At 45.4% G+C, this 16,317-nt stretch overlaps 1 pseudogene; it reads left to right on the top strand.

Annotated features, from left to right (window-relative positions):
• Positions 1 to 15,975: 15,975 nt before the first annotated feature.
• On the top strand, positions 15,976 to 16,075 carry LOC138841243 (U6 spliceosomal RNA; annotated as a pseudogene).
• Positions 16,076 to 16,317: the final 242 nt, after the last annotated feature.

The raw sequence follows: 16,317 nt of genomic DNA, 5'->3' as shown, positions 1-16,317 counted from the left end.
GTAAGTATCCCTCCACTAACATGGATTTTTTTTTCAACTCCTGGGATTAACCCCAAGACCTTGTACATGCTGGGCAAGCACTCTACCACTGAACTACATCTTCAGCCCTTTTGAAACTTTATTTTGTTTCTCACCAGGTTGCCTAGAAGGGCCTCAAGCTTGTGATCCTTTCATCTGGGATTGCAAAGTGTATGCTGCCATGACCTGGGTTACTAGTCTGGACACTTTTTTTTTTTTTTTGGGGGGGGGGGTCCGATCGAGGGGCCTGAACTCTTGGCCTGGGCGCTGTCCCTCAGCTCTTCAGCTCAAGGCTAGCGCTCTACCACTTGAGCCACAGTGCCACTTCCAGCTTTTTTTCTTTTTGCTTATGTGGTGCTGAGGAATCAAACCCAGGGCCTCAGACATACAAGGCAAGCGCTCTACCACTGAGCCACTTTCCCAGCTAGTCTGGACACTGTTATGGGCAGAGATTCAACCTATGACTTTGTAGTTCTCTTCAGGTCTACCATAGATTCAGTAAATGATTTCTAAATGTTGGTCATTGTTGTTGGTAAATTGGAAGATATGAGTAATGTGTCCTGAAAAATATTCATGTGAAAGAACAAACTGTTAGCTAGATGTCAGTGGCTCTTGCCTGCAATCCTAGCTATTCAGGAGACTGAGATCTGAGGATTATGGGGACGGAAAGGCCATAAGACTCTTTATCTCCAATTAACCACCAAAAAGCCAGAAGTACTTCTCTGGCTTAAGTGGTAGAGTACCAGTCTTGAACAAAAAAGCTAAAGGAGCCAGGTGCTGGTGGCTTATGCCTGTAATCCCAGCTACTCAGGAGGCTGAACTGAGGATTATGGTTCAAAGACAGCCTGGACAGGAAAGTTCATAAGACTCTTATCGTCAGTTAGTCACCAAAAAGCTGCAAGTTGAGGAGTAGCTCAAGCCGTGGAGCACTAGCTCTAAGCAAAAATACTCAAGGGTTCAAGCCCAGGACCAGCCTATATACAAAAAAGCTAAGGGACATCTTCTAAGCCCTGTAGATTTGTCAGACTTTTGTAGCTGTAGTTGTTATTGTTGGAGCTCTTTTGCAGAGAGTTTGAAGTACCTTATTTTACCTTGAGGGAGAACTGGCTTAAGAGGAATTCTCCCAATTAAAGCATTTCATAGTATGTAGCAATTCAGGAGCAACTGAATGATGCAAATGCTAGTGGATAGTTTACTCCTCAAGGAGCTTAACAAAATAAAATCCTTTATATGGGAATAATCTCAGAATCTTGTATCTGTTCTCTCCAAACATCTAATTGAAGGAGAGAGAAATATCAAGAAGAAAATATCAGTTGTTAGTCTTAAAAGTTTGCCCCAGGAGCCACGTAAGAACCATCTCATTTTAGGCTTGTCCATGCTGGTTTAATGCAAGGTGAGAACCAGATTCAAAAGAGATCTCATTTAGCTGTGGTTTCCTTGTTTCCTCACACTTGATGCTCTTTCGAAATGCTTAGAACTGGTGTTGTGTGAGACCAGAGCTAAAAGCCATTGTGAAGTTGAAGAGTTTGATCTCCCATTTGGGAGCACCGTGAAACCATCCAGCTCTAAATCCTCCTGGAAAGAGGACAGCAACAGTGTTCCTCTAGATCAGAGTTCATTGAAATAATAACTACCAAAATCAGAAAAACTTCTCCCATTAGCCTGCCCTGAAATCCTTCACACGCTGAGTTTACTGTGGCTGCAAATTCTTTTCCTCAATGCCTTCTTGTCTGAGTTCTATTGATGTGCCTCTTAGCCTTCACTGGAGAGGGCCAGTCAAGGGAAGGAAAGCAACTGTCTAGCATTCAGGCAGAGCATGACAGAGTCAAGTGTACAGAAGAGTCTGCTCTGTTCCCTGCAGCCCTCCAGAGCCTCTCTTGGAAGGTAGTTCAAGACTTTTCTGGAGCTGCTGCCTACTCCCACTAAATACACTGTCTTATAGAAAGAGCAAGCAGCAGACAATAGGACTAGCCATCAGGTGAAAGTGTCGGGAAGTGAGGATTTAAGAAAAGCTTAAAGGCCTTATGAAGCCTTTGCACCCAGACAATCATTAGCCTTGGTTGGTTTGATTGTTCACCTACAGGGAAGCCAGTGAACCAAATGAACTCTGGCAATCCCTTCTAGCTTCAGATTCCTTTGATTCTAGAACCCCATCAGGTTTCCCTTCTGTTCTGGTTGTACTCTGGACTCCCATGTGAGTGACCTTGGCCAGGCTCTAATCACTCAGTCTCTAGATTTCCTGCCTGTAATGGGTGACAAGACTTTGTTTCCAGGAAGTTGTAAGACAGTCAGTAGCCAGCTCACTGCTAAATAAGGTGGCACTTTTGAGATGGTTGATAATGGTATGTGGCTTTGCTAATAAAGATAAGCCCAGTTCAAAGAAGTGGAAAGAAGTTTTCCAGGGTGTCCAGAGGCTTTTTTTCTGCAGAAGTAACACTTTGTTGTGTTCTTTGGTGTCCTATGAATACAAGGGACTAATTGTACCACTTGTAGACCCAACCCCCAACATCCTGAAATACCTTCTAACTGCAGCTTCATTAAACGTAAGCACAGTGCTGGGTGTATACTATCTGTCAGCAAACACTTCTTTTTCTTTTCTTTTTTGCCAATCCAGGGGCTTGAACTCAGGGTTTAGGCATTGTACCTGAGCTTTTTGGCTCAAAAAGCACTCGACCACTTGAGCTACAACTGCTTTTCTGGGTTTTTGGTGGTTAGTAGGAGATAAGAATCTCACAGACTTTTTCCACCCCAGCTGGCCTTAAACCATAATCCTCAGGTCTCAGTCTCCTGAGTAACTACTAGGATTATAAGTGTGAGCCACCAGTGCCCAGAAATAAATGTTTACTTTTTAATGCCATTATGGGATATATCTTTTGCATTCAATGAGACTATCAAGTTTGATGGCTTTGGAGAAAGCTTCTTAAGGACAGCAGCAGAGCCTGCCCCATAGGAAGTGACTGTATGAATGGGGAGTTCTTTTCAACAAAGGCTTTGGGCTGACTGACTTGAGAGTCAGGTTTTGTAAACAGACCACCAAACCATAAACCACAGGACAGTAAGATTGTGTATGTAAGCTGGATACCAGTGGCTCACACCTGTAATCCTAGCTACTCAGAAGGCTGAGATCCGAGGATCCTAGTTCAAAGCCAGCCTGGGCAGGAAAATCCAAGAGACTCCTATCTCCAGTTAACCACCAGAAAAAACAGATGTGGCTCAAAGTAGTAGAGCCTTGAGTGAACTGCTTAGGGACAGTGCCCAGGCCCTGAGTTCAAGCCCCACAGCTAACCAAAAAGCAAAACAAAACAAATATATACATGTAGAAAAACCTAGGAGACGGAGATCCTACATGGTTTACCCATGGCATATGGCATTGCCTTCAAAAATGAAGACCAGTCATGTCAGCAGCTCTTACTCAATGGCAGGTTTCCTTGGTGGTGGCATAAATCTCTGAGCTGGACTCCCAAGTATAGCCTGCAAAGAACCCATCTACCTAGTTCTTCAAGGTAGACATTTGAACCATTGAGGTAAACTAGGCAGATGGGGTCTTTGCACGCGTACTTGCACAGTAGAAAGAACACTGGATCTGAATCAGGAAGCCTGGGTCCTATATGTGCATATGCCTTACCCAGTGGTTATTCAGATGCCTGTTCCCCGCTTGGACCTACTGAATTCACTTCCAGAGGTAGGTGAACCTAGCCGAAAATCTTCAGAAGAGTCTGCTGATCACACCAAAAAAGGAAGTAATGACTTAAAAGGTGGCTGAATTCCATTCTGTTCAGTGAGATTTGTCTGGGAAGGAGCTTCATAAAGTGTAAAAATCTATCACCTACCCAAGCTCTTTCTCAAGTGTGGTCTACAGCTTGTTTCTCAACATGAGGATTTGCCAGGATTTAGTTTTGAAAGTTTGTACTGTAAGATGCTAATGCCAGTGTTCTCAAGCCTTGAATACATTAATAAATAATTAAGATAATTCTATAATCACCAGACATGACCTCACGAGTTACCCTTATTCTAATGGAATCTGCTGAAGATGCTTGTTTTCGCCTTACTGGTGATGTGATCTACAACCTCAAAAATTCTCCAAGAGAAACTTTTGCGAGAGCTATCTGGCTGAACTAGGCATGTTGAGTAGGGTTACACCCATAGCACTTTTCTCATTCTGGGAGATTTCTCCCAAAGGTCTCCAACACATCAATAAGTTGACAATGGCTATGAAATTAAGACAGCATTTGGGCAAGGAACCAAAAAAGGCCCAAACCCTGTCCTTCAGCTAGTGTTCTCTCTACAAGAGGACCTGAAGGGAAACCATGCTAAAACAACCCTGGCTAGAAGCTGGACAAGGTTGTGCATGCCTGTAACCCTAACCAACAGTCATGATACTACTCCCAAGACAATTTCTAAAACTAAATGACAGCCCTAATATTTGATAAACAGTGTGGGACTTTGTTCACTGTCCCACTGTTAGGGATATCTTCAACTTTGATTTGTGTACTACAAATCACTTCTCAGGCATTCCAGGTATCAAGACCAAGTAAGGCAACTTCCTATGCATCAGGTAAGCCATGAAACCAGTGCACAGGGGGGAGTCGCAGAATCTGCTATATGGAAAATCACCAGATGATCCTGGGCACCAGAAGCCCCCTGATTGTTGTGCAGGGCGGTTCGCCCACAGATGAGTCACTCAGTGCCCATCATGGGGAAATGCATCTGGAATTTCCACCCTGGAAGAAAAGTCCTAGAGAACTCCCCAGCCCCATGTTTAGAGCTGTTTCCACTTTTCTGGCAGATGAAGAAACCTGTACTCACTCACTTCCTCTAATAACTACTTCAACAGAGTATCAAGCCTCACCATCTGCCTATCTAACCAGAAACTTGCTTGTTTCATTTGAAATGCATTTCCTCCTAGTTCTTCCTCTGAAATGAAACTAGCAAAGCCTTGCAAAACTAGAACTACTTGTCCAAAGCCAGCCAGGGGCCTGGTGCATTCATGGGGCGGGGAAGAGATTCCAATTATCTTGTTTATCCACTTAGGCACACTGAGGCTCAGCTACCTAAGGGACTTCCATTTAATTTGTTTGTCTCTTTTGATAATTGGATAAGCTAAGTGAAATGAAGTGTTTCTGATAGAAGTGCCTGGAAAGATGTCACTGTGTGTTCATCTGCTTGGCATCTTCCAGCCAGAGGGAAACAGGCCTGTCTGCGCCTTGACCCTGCGCCCCCATGCCCTGGGTGAGACCACCACTTGGTTTCTTTTAAAACCCCACAAAGTCCTCTAGCTTTCTGTCTGCTTCTGGTTCTTACCAGGGTAATCTATCCAGCATGGTTTTCAAGTAAGACACTCAATGATCCCTGCTTTCATTCAACATGCGGAGCACCCACTATGAACAAGCCATCTAGAATTTGAAGGGAAATAAGTCAGCCCTTGACATGAAAGAGTTGGAAACTATGATTTGAAGACGAACAATGGAGGCTATAACACAAATCAGGGATGGGTTTGGGTTTTATAGGGACTACAGTTCATACAGTTGAAGGGCTTAAGAGTAAACTAGGTGTTGGTAATTCACTTCAATAATACTAGCAACATGGGATGCTGAGAAAAGGAACAATGCAGTTTGAGATTAGTCCAGACAGAAAAGTTCATGAGATCCCATTCAATCCATGGCTGGGTTCAGCAGTATGCACCTATCCTTTCAAGTTATGAGGAAAGCTGAGATTTGGAGGATCGAAGTACGAGGCCAGCCCATACAGAAAAGTTCATGAGACTTATCTCCACAGAGGGAAGCTGGACAAAGGGGGCTGTGCCTGTGATTGCAGCAACACTGGGAAGCCTAAAGTGCAGCTCACATGGACTCACTGGGCTGAGAAGGGAGACTCCTCCCGAAAACATGAGGCATGGTTCAGCTGTACAGCCTCCACTGCTGAAGGCGCTTCAAAGCTCAGCTCCTTTGTTTCTCAGAAAATCCTCTGCTAGGGCAAGTAAGGCAACTTCTCTCCACTCAGGGTTCCCATCTGCAAAATGAGAATACTGAAAAGATGATAAAACACACTCCTACTGGTGTGAAGAAGGCTGCAAAGATGAAAACTCAAGAGCCTTCAGCCTGGACTGTAATTAATGTCACAATAAATGTCACCTATTATTGGGAATGTCCTTATCATGTTGATCATTCACCAGGAAGACTGCCCACTCACAAAACCTAGCTTCCTGAACTGCACTGAAGAAAAAAACAGTGATGTCCAAGTTCACACTTGTTGCTGATCTTGCTTGTGTGTATGGTGTTGGCGAGGTGTGATGGTGAGGTTCAGTCCTATTTCCCCATTGCCCTTTGTGACTGCACGAAGGGACAAGTGGAGCAGACCTCACTACCCCCACCCCCTGCTGTATCAAACATCTCCTTATCCCCACTGCTGACTCATTCTGAGTTCAGAAAGTGCTTCTCTTCAAAATACTGTATTCATATCCAGTTACGCAATGAGGCTGGAACTATCTTGTTTTGCTTTCCTTGAGAAGAGTAAATACAAACTGGTCACTATTTTTCCCAACATATAAGGAATGAAACTGGTGGTAATAAAACAAGGAAAGCCTTTGGAAACTATGAAATTACATCCTTTGTGTTTCATAGTGTATTCCTGATTTGGATGTCATGCTGTCCCTGTGAAGTAGGCAAATATATATATGCTCTTATATTACCATTTTACACATTTTCAATAGGTATTTTCACATTTTTGGTCTTTTTTTTTGGGGGGGGTGTCTGTCTTGGGGCCTGAACTCTGGGCCTGGGCGCTGTCCCTCAGCTCTTCAGCTCAAGGCTAGGGCTCTACCACTTGAGCCACAGCGCCACTTCTGGCTTTTTTCTTTTTGCTTATGTGGTGCTCAGGAATCGAACCCAGGGCCTTGAGCATGCAAGGCAAGCACTCTACCACTGAGCCACCTTCCCAGCCCCATTTTTGGTCTTTTTTCAAAGTCAAAAAACAGAAAGAGAAAAGAGGAGAAGGGAGTGGAAGGAAGAGGGGAGGAGAGGAGAAGGATAGAGAGGAAAGAAGAAGAAAAAAAAAAATCTAACTACTATGTATTTCATAGCCATCCTGGATATTAGCCAAGAGTCTGGTTCCTGCCCAGGTCTCCTTGAGAGCAGAGGATTGAAAAATTGGAAAACAAATTGATAAACAAGTCATTAGAGAAGACCATAACAGCTTCCTCCCTTTGGAATTTTCTTTGTGAAATTTGAGTGGATGTTGAAGCCTAAGCTATCCATCTGAAACAAAATAACAATTATGCTTCAGTAAACTAGGATGAGTGGTAACTCATGCTAGAAGCAATTGGAAGGAGGCAAAGATTTAAATTTCCCCCTAATTTCCAGTAGCTACCTCTGGCCATTCCAAATATCCATACAAATAACAAAAGCAGCATCCCTGCTGGGTAAACATGACTTCAAACCCAAACTCCAGACTCCCTTCCTAACAGATTATAGGCCCATAAGCCCCTCCTGCTAGCAAAGCAGTCTGGAATGTTCTGGTAATAGAAGTTAATTAAATTCTATGGGGGTTAATTAGAAAAACTGACTTGCTTCATCTTTGGAATGGAAATCCATTGTGAAGATGTTTTAGTCCAGTTCCTGCCTTACTACATACTTTGACCCTAATGTAAATTCCCATGATTCAAAATCTTGGAGCATCTCACAACCATGAAGCAGGAAAGTGGGTTTACTCATTTACTATTTCTTCCACCCTACTGTGAGTTCAATAAATATTTGTTGAAGTGAATTAAGAAAAGCCACAGAGGGGAAAGAAAGTGCTGGAAGCTATAGTAGAATAAGAATTAAAATTAGGGCCAAGTCTTAGAAGTCTTACAGCACAACACAATGGCTATGAAGCAGAGGAAGCATTTAATCTGTGTTTGCTAACAATTAACAGGGAGGTAGGCTAGGTTGGAACAAAGACCATGCTGAACCAAGTCCCCAATTTGCCTTTGCCTTGTCTCTGATATGAAGCCTAAGTTACTCCAACACAATTTACAATTATCTCTGGGTGCCATTGTTGAGACTCTGAGATTTCCAAGTGTTTCTTGTTATTTTGGTTTATTTGAAGTCATTGTGCATTATTCGTTTAGGTATCTTTGCAGTCAAGTACCCTTCAAAGATGTCTTAGGTACTTAAAAAAAGATTATGCATAGAAGTTAGAAGGAGTGGTGAATTTAATTCAGTATCAGACCTCTGTCTCCCTCCCTCCTCCTTCCCCTCGCGCATTACACACCAGTGAAGTTCTCTGAATCAAACTCAGAGGTCTTGCATATGCTAGGCATGCACGCCTTGTCAAGTATTTCAGCATCTTCAATGCCCCAAGCTCTGAGGTCATTCCTGAGCACAACAAACATTGTTGCTGCCCTGTGAGGTTCCAGTAGGGAGACAACCATGGGACTCCCATGGCTTTTTTCTTCCCTAAGAGTCCTCAAGTCTTCCTTTAACACACCCTCTAAGCAATGGTTCTGCTTGAATACTCCCTGGAAACTTACCGCTATTGCAGACAAACTCCAAATTGATGTAGCACTCTCTGTCTCTCTCTCCTGTCTCTCTCCCTCTCCCCCCTTTTTCCTTCCCCTACTCCATCTGAGATACACACACACATGCACTGCTACTTCCCTTTATCTTCCTCCTTTTTTCAGGGGATAGGGTCACTATTTAATCAGACAGCTTGGAACTCACAGTCCTCCTGACCCGCCTTCTGAGTGCTAGGATTGCAAGTATATGCCACCACAGTGACCCTGATATAGCTCATCTTTAAAATCAGTTGCTTCTCCTGACTTCCTAACTTTAGCAATTGTTGCTTAAAGTACATACAGAAAGTCAGGGGAGGCCTTGCAGATCCCACAAACAGAAAGTGTATCTAGAAAGCTAAAGGCCTTCCAGGCTGTTTCCCAGAAGCCAGGTCTGCATCTGCTTACTTACTTCTCCCTGTCTCAACCTGCACCTGCCCTTCAGTCCATGTGGAACACGGTCTTAAGCAGGTTACCAACTGGGCCCACCACAGCTCCAGCCTCCCAGAGAGAGGCAGACATCACTGTCTCAGTGTTCACCCCTGGGCAGGGATTGGATGTTAACAAAGTAACCACCACAATCACCATGATGGGACAGAGGAAAGGGCTAACCTTTTCCCGAGAGTGCACTGTCAGACATGGGAGACGTCCTACCAAACTATAGAGACCCAGTAAAGACAAGAAAGCCCTTTCCTGGCTATTAAATTGACAGCTCTCAGAGAAAGTTTAGAATATTGGCAGGAGCCTCTAGCCTTTTATCCAGGTCCAAAACCCTGGAATCATTTTGGAGTCCACCCTCTCTCATCATCTACCCACTTGTCTAATATCTGATAAAAACACTGATTTCTATGACCTTTCAAAGTACCCTTCCTATCTTCCTCTGGTCCTCGACTTTGGTCTCCATTGCCTCCTTCCAAGGTTTCTGATAATCTCACTGGTTTGCCAGCCTGCCTCCTACTTCTAATCATTGTGCGGTCAGACTTCCTAAAACACCACCTGGAAAAACACTCCCAAACCAAAAAACCTCCAGTGTCCCCTGGCTGCCCACAGAACAAAGTCCAAACTCTGTGACTAGCTATTCAAGACTGTCTTCACTGTAATTAGCACTGCTAATTATGTGCTCCTTATCTATGGCCTCTGTGGCCTCACCTAACTGAGAGTTCCCCAGCCATGTGTTATGGGTGTGATTTCACTCACTCCCAGCCTGAGAAGTGTGGCTCCAATGGCTTATGCCTACCCAGGCAACTCTATCACCATGGCCCTAGTAACAGGCTCAGAAAAAGACATAGAGGTAGGCCCAAAGCCAACCAGCACGTTCTCTAGAACATAGTATTGGCTCTGGGGATGGTATGTGAGCCAGATGACCCACCAGAGTCAACTTGGGCCTCCTGATAATCAGGCTCAGGGCACAGAGGCTCTTCCTCCACCTGGACACAAATTGAGATGTTTTGAGTCCCAACAGACTGCTGTCAACCACCATGGTTCTCTGGAATTTCTGGCAGCAAGGCAATTTGCCTTAAAATAACTCTCTGAAACCCAAGTAGCTGAAAGCTGATTTCTGAATCAAATCTATATTATAAGCACTTTCATTGTGTAATGATCTGCAAGTGAGAAAATCCATGGACACATGGTTAAAGGTGACAAAGGAGTTTTATTGATTTGTCTGCAAACCTGTCCTGGATTATCTCAGAACTAGGAGCATCTACAACCATCAAGGGGGCAAGTGTTTTTTTGCTTGTTTGTTTTTCTTTTTCATCCTTCCTACAGGCCTCTCCACTCTCCACAGGCCTCTCTGCTCTTCACAGGCCTTTCTACCTCTCAGTGGGTCACTCTTATCTCCGCTGGCCTCTTGGCCCTGTGCAGGCTTTTCCTCTTGCCCCGTGTCCCCTTCCCTCTTTCTCCTCCTGAGAATCCCCAGCCTCTCTATATCAGGTGGCCTGCCTCCCCAAGCTGCCCCACCCCCCTTTGATGCTGCCCCACCTCCCTTTGATGCTGTCCCACCCCCCTTTGATGCCTCCACCAGCAGGGGGCATGGCATTAGTGTCAGCACAGGGCGGGACTTACCACCCCGCTGGTTCTCACTATGTACAAAATGAATCTTCTTTAAATCATGTTTTGGCAAACTTATCATCTGGCCAATTGGCTACAAGCCTGGTAGGAAGAGTCAGGAAGAAGCCTCCTTCAGGAGAATAATGGAAATAGATGAATGTAAGTGGTTGTGAACTCTGGGTTGCCCTTGACAGAAGCCTGCCACTTGTATTGCCTTTTTCCAAATGCGAGTCAGTCTGCCCTTTTACTGTGACCTAGGTTGGGTTGGGTTTTCTGATACCTGTAACTGAAAGTGTCCTGACTCACGCAGCCTTGTATTTCTCTGCTTTCCTATTTTGAGCATCTATCTAACTTTTGGCTCCCACCAAACCAGGGCACTTGTGTTTGCCTAGATACATGTCATGTTTTGCCATGGGGTAACTGTTCTCTTGCCTCTTCCTTCTGAAGGTGGCTGAGCCTAAATTTCTTGCAGCCATCCTGGTGTCTAGGCAGGAGATGTGGGGGGGCATTCCACCCAGGGGAAAGGCTTAGAGGTGAGAGGTCATTCATTGAAATGCAGATGCCCAGCTCAGAGAAATGCAGATGTGATCCTGTTTTCAGGGTGGAGGGTGATGCCCCCTACCCCCCCCCTCAGGTGATCGGCATACCTGGATCCCTGGAGACAGGTGCAGGCACTTGTCTGATAGGTTACTGAGCCTCTCAGTCCAGTGCCTGGGACTAGGAGTGTCCTACGACCCTGCCCCGCTGCCCAGACCCTATTGAAGCCTGGAACAGCCATAGGCACTGAGATGCCATGCCACGTGGATCTCCATGATCACGTCCTGTGTCCTGTCTCCTGGCTCACCTCCAGTCATCAGGATGACGGCCCAGTTCAGCTCTCCATCGGAGCTGAATTGGTTTGTTGGTATTGTTTTTGGTTTTCTTTCCTTTCTGGCCTGTTTCCTAGCTGTGTTATGTGTATTTGGGGGCTGCAAACCTTTGTAACAATGCATGGCCTGCAGACTGCTGGTGTTGTAATCAAGATTCCAATATTCCATCTTCCGAAGGGTGGCTTTGCTGATAATGTACCTTACAACACTTCAGCTCTTCTGGCTGGCCTATGTCCACTGGCCTGATCAGGAGCTCTTCCCTCCTAGTAAAGCCTTCTTAGGCTGTCACAATCCTGTTTGTCCCTTCACGCCTTGTAGTCTAGATTCTCTGCTTACCAGGATCAAGACTCACTTAAGTCCTTTGGAGGGTCATCAGGAAATGAGGAAGCTCATGACAGCTCCTTCCTAGCCCCCCGCCCCACCCCATCCTATTTTCTCTTGTCTCTATATATGTCTGATCTGGCCCCATCTCTGCAGACAGGTGTTCACTTAGTTGTAGTTATTGTTCCTTTGCAATGTTTCTAATAACTTCATGCCTACCTCAGGATGTCCTTTCAACTTCTGCCTCAATTTCTTGAGACCACCTGATTGGAACAACTATTCTTTGTACACTAAACTATGGTCCACCCAGTGCTGGGTCAGTGTTTGCCCCTGGTCCAGACACCTGTGGAGAGGTGGGGGTGGAGTCAAGTCCCCTTCAAGCTTCCCCTTCCATGTGACAGAGGGACTGAGTAAGCCTGGGAACCTAGAAATGAACCATGCCAAGATCATTTGGCCTCTCAGGACACTGTCTCACCCACTTAGCAATGAATCAGACATTTACTGTGTGCTGTAATGTGGAGCTATTTAAAATGTTATATATGAGCTAAGTCCCCATGTGTTTGTTTCTTATCTCTTCAACTAGATGATAAATCTCCCTAACAGTAGAGACGATGGCAGTAAATATCTGCACAAAAATGACAATAAGTAAGTTATCAAACATTTCTATGTAACAGATACAGTTCTACCCACTTTACCAAAAATTCCCCATGCCAGAAGTTGAGGCTACAGTATATATCCAGCCAGAGGGTGGTGAGTTGAACCCAGCCAATTTGATTTCCAGAATCAAAGAACATGTTCTCAGCACGTCATTCCTTCTCTAAGGGGTGCTAACTATGTGGATACCAGACTGAAAGGAAAACTACCCTCTGCTGTGCTAATTCTCAACTGGCCAATTTGTTCTATGAATGCCTACTTTTTTGGCCAATGGCCTCTTTTTCACAGTCAGCAAATGAATGCCAGGGAAACAACACAACACAAGACAATCCATTTTCAAACCGGTGCTTCCCTCTTGGCTAGAAGCCAATTCATCAGCCAGATGCCCTGCCTCCCTCCCATGTTTTTCTGGCATGACTGCAGAAATCTCTAACTTGCAAGAAGCCTTCTGGAGGCATGAGCAATTGCTAGACAGCGTGCAGGCTGCCGTGCCAGCCAATAGATCATTTCATTGGCTTCCATCTTGCCTACAGGTTCCCCTTAGATGATGTCAGGCATCCTGGAGCTAAGTGAATGGCTATTCCCAGCCCAGCAATTAAGCCTTTAACCCTGCCTCCTCCCGCCGCCCTTGGGAGACTCTCAGCTAGACTCAGCAGTCCATTCCCCTCCTCCTAGTTTTCTGCCAAGCTGTTTCAGGGTTCTGATGCTCCCAGGCAAACTCCTTCTGAGACAGGAGCACTTTACAGATGGACAGGTGGGGACAGGGAGCATATTTAGGGCCACAAAGCTCTGGATGGTTGGGCGTTCAGCTTACCTCCTCCAGCAAGGCCCTTCCATCCCTAAGATTTCTTCTCTCTTCTCTCTTCCCATCCCCAACCCCAATGTATTCCCCTCCCCCACTCCTGCACAAAATTTCCTGTGCCCATGGGAGCCTTCTGAATCCTGACTTAAGCTTGAGGACCTGGAGGCAAAGGAAAGAGCTGTGAGCCAGCAAGTGGGGATAAAGGGAAGCAGACACACAACACAGCTGACTGTGCCTAATGGTGGAAGGTATGTCTCAGACCTGGAAAAGCCACGCCACGGATCCAGTGTCCTGTGAAGCAGCGCCTCCCCGCCATCTCCCCTCAGCAAGATGAGCTGTGTTAACCTGCAAGAAACCCTTTTTAATGAAAAAGAGGCAGAGACCTCCCAACTCTTCCCTTCACTCCTCTGATCAATTCGCCTGTCTACTGAGTCCCCAGCGGCTGTCTGCCCCAGAGCGGATCATCGGGTTTTGAACAGATGTATAGTAATAACTCAGAAGACCAGATCTGAAAGGGACCTAACTCATCTCTTTATTGAGATTGATTACATGAATTTCACAGAAATGTGGGATAGTGATACTTACTAAAGTCACAAACACATTTTAACCTTCACAAGGTGAATTGTCATTATCATGGTCTCGAAGTTTGTGAACTCTACAAACTTTGACACTACAACTATTTTTTCCCAAATCAGGTGATATGTACATTTCTTTCCTTTTGCTCAGTGTCAGCTGTTCCCTCTTTCCCTCTCATTCCCTCCCTCCCATCGCTGTCCTTGAGTTGCGTAGCTCACTTTCATCAATGTCCAGTGCAGTTGCTGGACCCCTCTGCTATATTTTCCCGTTTCCCTCTGATTCTGCGCTCTCCCAGCTTCCCTCCGATGTGCACATGTATATACCATATGTGGGGTCAAGAACATGGAGTCCTCTAAAAACAATAGGACACATTAAGAAGAGGTCCTATCTTTCTTGAATCCTGTTTACTTTGTCATATCTCATTTTGTTTTGAATTTAACATCCGCATATCAGGGAGACCATGTGCTGTTTGTCTCTCTGATCTTGGCTTATTTCTCTCAACATGATTTGTTCTAGTTCAGTCCATTTCCCTGTGACTACCATTATTTTGTTCTTTCTAATGGCTGTGTAATATTCCATTGTAGTGGGGCCTTTGGGTTGTTTCCATATCGTGGCTATTGTGAACAGTGCAGCAATGAACATGGAGGTGCATGTGTCCTTGTATTCTAGTTCAACACTTTTTTGTAAGTATTGAGGAAAGCAGAACTATATTAATAAAGGTCACACAACTACTGAGCACTAATGCTGAGATGAGAAAACTGTGTTCTTTATTCTTTAGGTTGCCTCTTATCCATCCACCCTATACCCTACACAAAAAGCCCCATGGAGAATACAAGCCAAGTCCACAAAGCCCTGATCAAGAACTTGCATCAGTTATCTCTCTGAACCTGCCCAGGGGAACCTCAACTTGTCTCGTCAGAGATTCTGCTCCATCTGAACACCATCCTTCACTACAGAGAATGATGCTCCCTAAGCAGTGGTTTCATGAGAGACTGGGATCAGAGAGGCATCCACAGCCTTCTGCTAAGCACAGTGCTGACACTTTCTCTGCCTTTGGCCAAGCCTGGCCCCACCCTGGAGCGAGCAGAGGCCCAGGGCCTGCAGATCCTCTTCCTGAGCAAACCCAGCCACACTGGTTGATATTGATGCTATCACCCATGCTCCTTTGTTGCCACCAGGCCTTGGGACAGCTTCAGAGGTTTGCCCTACATCCTCCTGAGCACGATGACCTAACATAGAACAGCTAGGTGGGACCCTACCAGAGCCCTCTGGGAACATCACGGAAAGACCACCTGCCTCCCAGCCCAAAATTAACATGTCACCATTTTAAAGTCTCAACAAATCTAGCAGTGACAGAATGGAGGGCCTAGGACTTTCTGGGAGCTGTTTAATACCCAACAGTGTTACTTCTCAGTCTCTGTGAGGAAAGTGTTGGTGAAGTAGGGGTGAGGATGGAGGGTAGCACATATTCAAACTGCCTGAGCTAAAGTCAGGTTGAGTGGCCCCAGGAAAAGGCTATTACTAGGCCCCTGTAGCCTTCAGCTTCCTGGATTGAGCTGGGTGAGGATGAATCAGCAGGCGGAAAGCTAATGGTGGACCTGGGCAAAAGGGGAAGTGGAAGTCATGAGAGGGCACTTTTGAGCAACCTCTGGTGGGGTGAGGACTCACCCTCCTTTGAACATGTGGTCTGTTTAGCTGGTTATTAACCATGTGGTGAGACCCAGTCCTGAAACCATTACTTAAAGCTGCAGACATATCCAGTAAGTCCTCCCTCCCACTTCTCCTCCCCCACTGTCTCTTCATTGACTAAGCTGGTCACCAGAGAAGAAGACCCTGCCACTGGGATGCAGAGGGCTACCAGCCCAGACTGTGTGCACGCCCCTCTGTGCGCACACACTGTCTGCATGAGCTCCTAGTATAGATTAACATACTGTGTTGAACCCCAGGCCCTGACAGCTGGTTTTACATATATTACCTCGCCCTTGCAATCACCTTGTGAGTCAAGTATGTTGATATCTTGCCTTCAGAATGGAAGATCTTAAAACTAAGAGAGATGAAAGGTGTTTGCCCAAAGGAACTGCATCTACTATCACTTATCAAGTATCTCATTGTGCAAGTGGCTTGTGCACAATTTCTTTAAGATCATCACATGTGTGGAGCTGACATCAGCACATATACGAAGATTAGAACAATACAAAAAATTAGCATCCCCTGCATAATGAAGACGTGAAAATTAAGGAAGTTTTCCATATTTTTAAGATAGTCATGATGTTCGTTTTACAGATGAGGAAACCAAAGCTCAGTGGGACGAAGGCAGCTCAGAAAGTGGCAGCACTATGACACGATTCTGGGTCTTCCTGACTGTCAAACCTAGGCTTTCTCCAGGTTACAGGGGGGCAGGGACTCCAGCCAGCTCTCTGCCTAGGAGTCTGCCTGGGTCCACTGCTTCCTCAGAAAAGACCTGCCTTCTGTGCTTCAGTGAAAAGTCTGTCAGTCCA

The sequence above is a fragment of the Dipodomys merriami genome, unplaced genomic scaffold (genome assembly GCF_024711535.1).
Source record: "Dipodomys merriami isolate MVZ:Mamm:240054 unplaced genomic scaffold, mDipMer1.0.p SCAF_31, whole genome shotgun sequence".
Classification (NCBI taxonomy): Eukaryota; Metazoa; Chordata; class Mammalia; order Rodentia; family Heteromyidae; genus Dipodomys; species Dipodomys merriami.
Note: the sequence above shows the minus strand (reverse complement) of the source record. Positions and strands in the feature narration are given on the sequence as shown.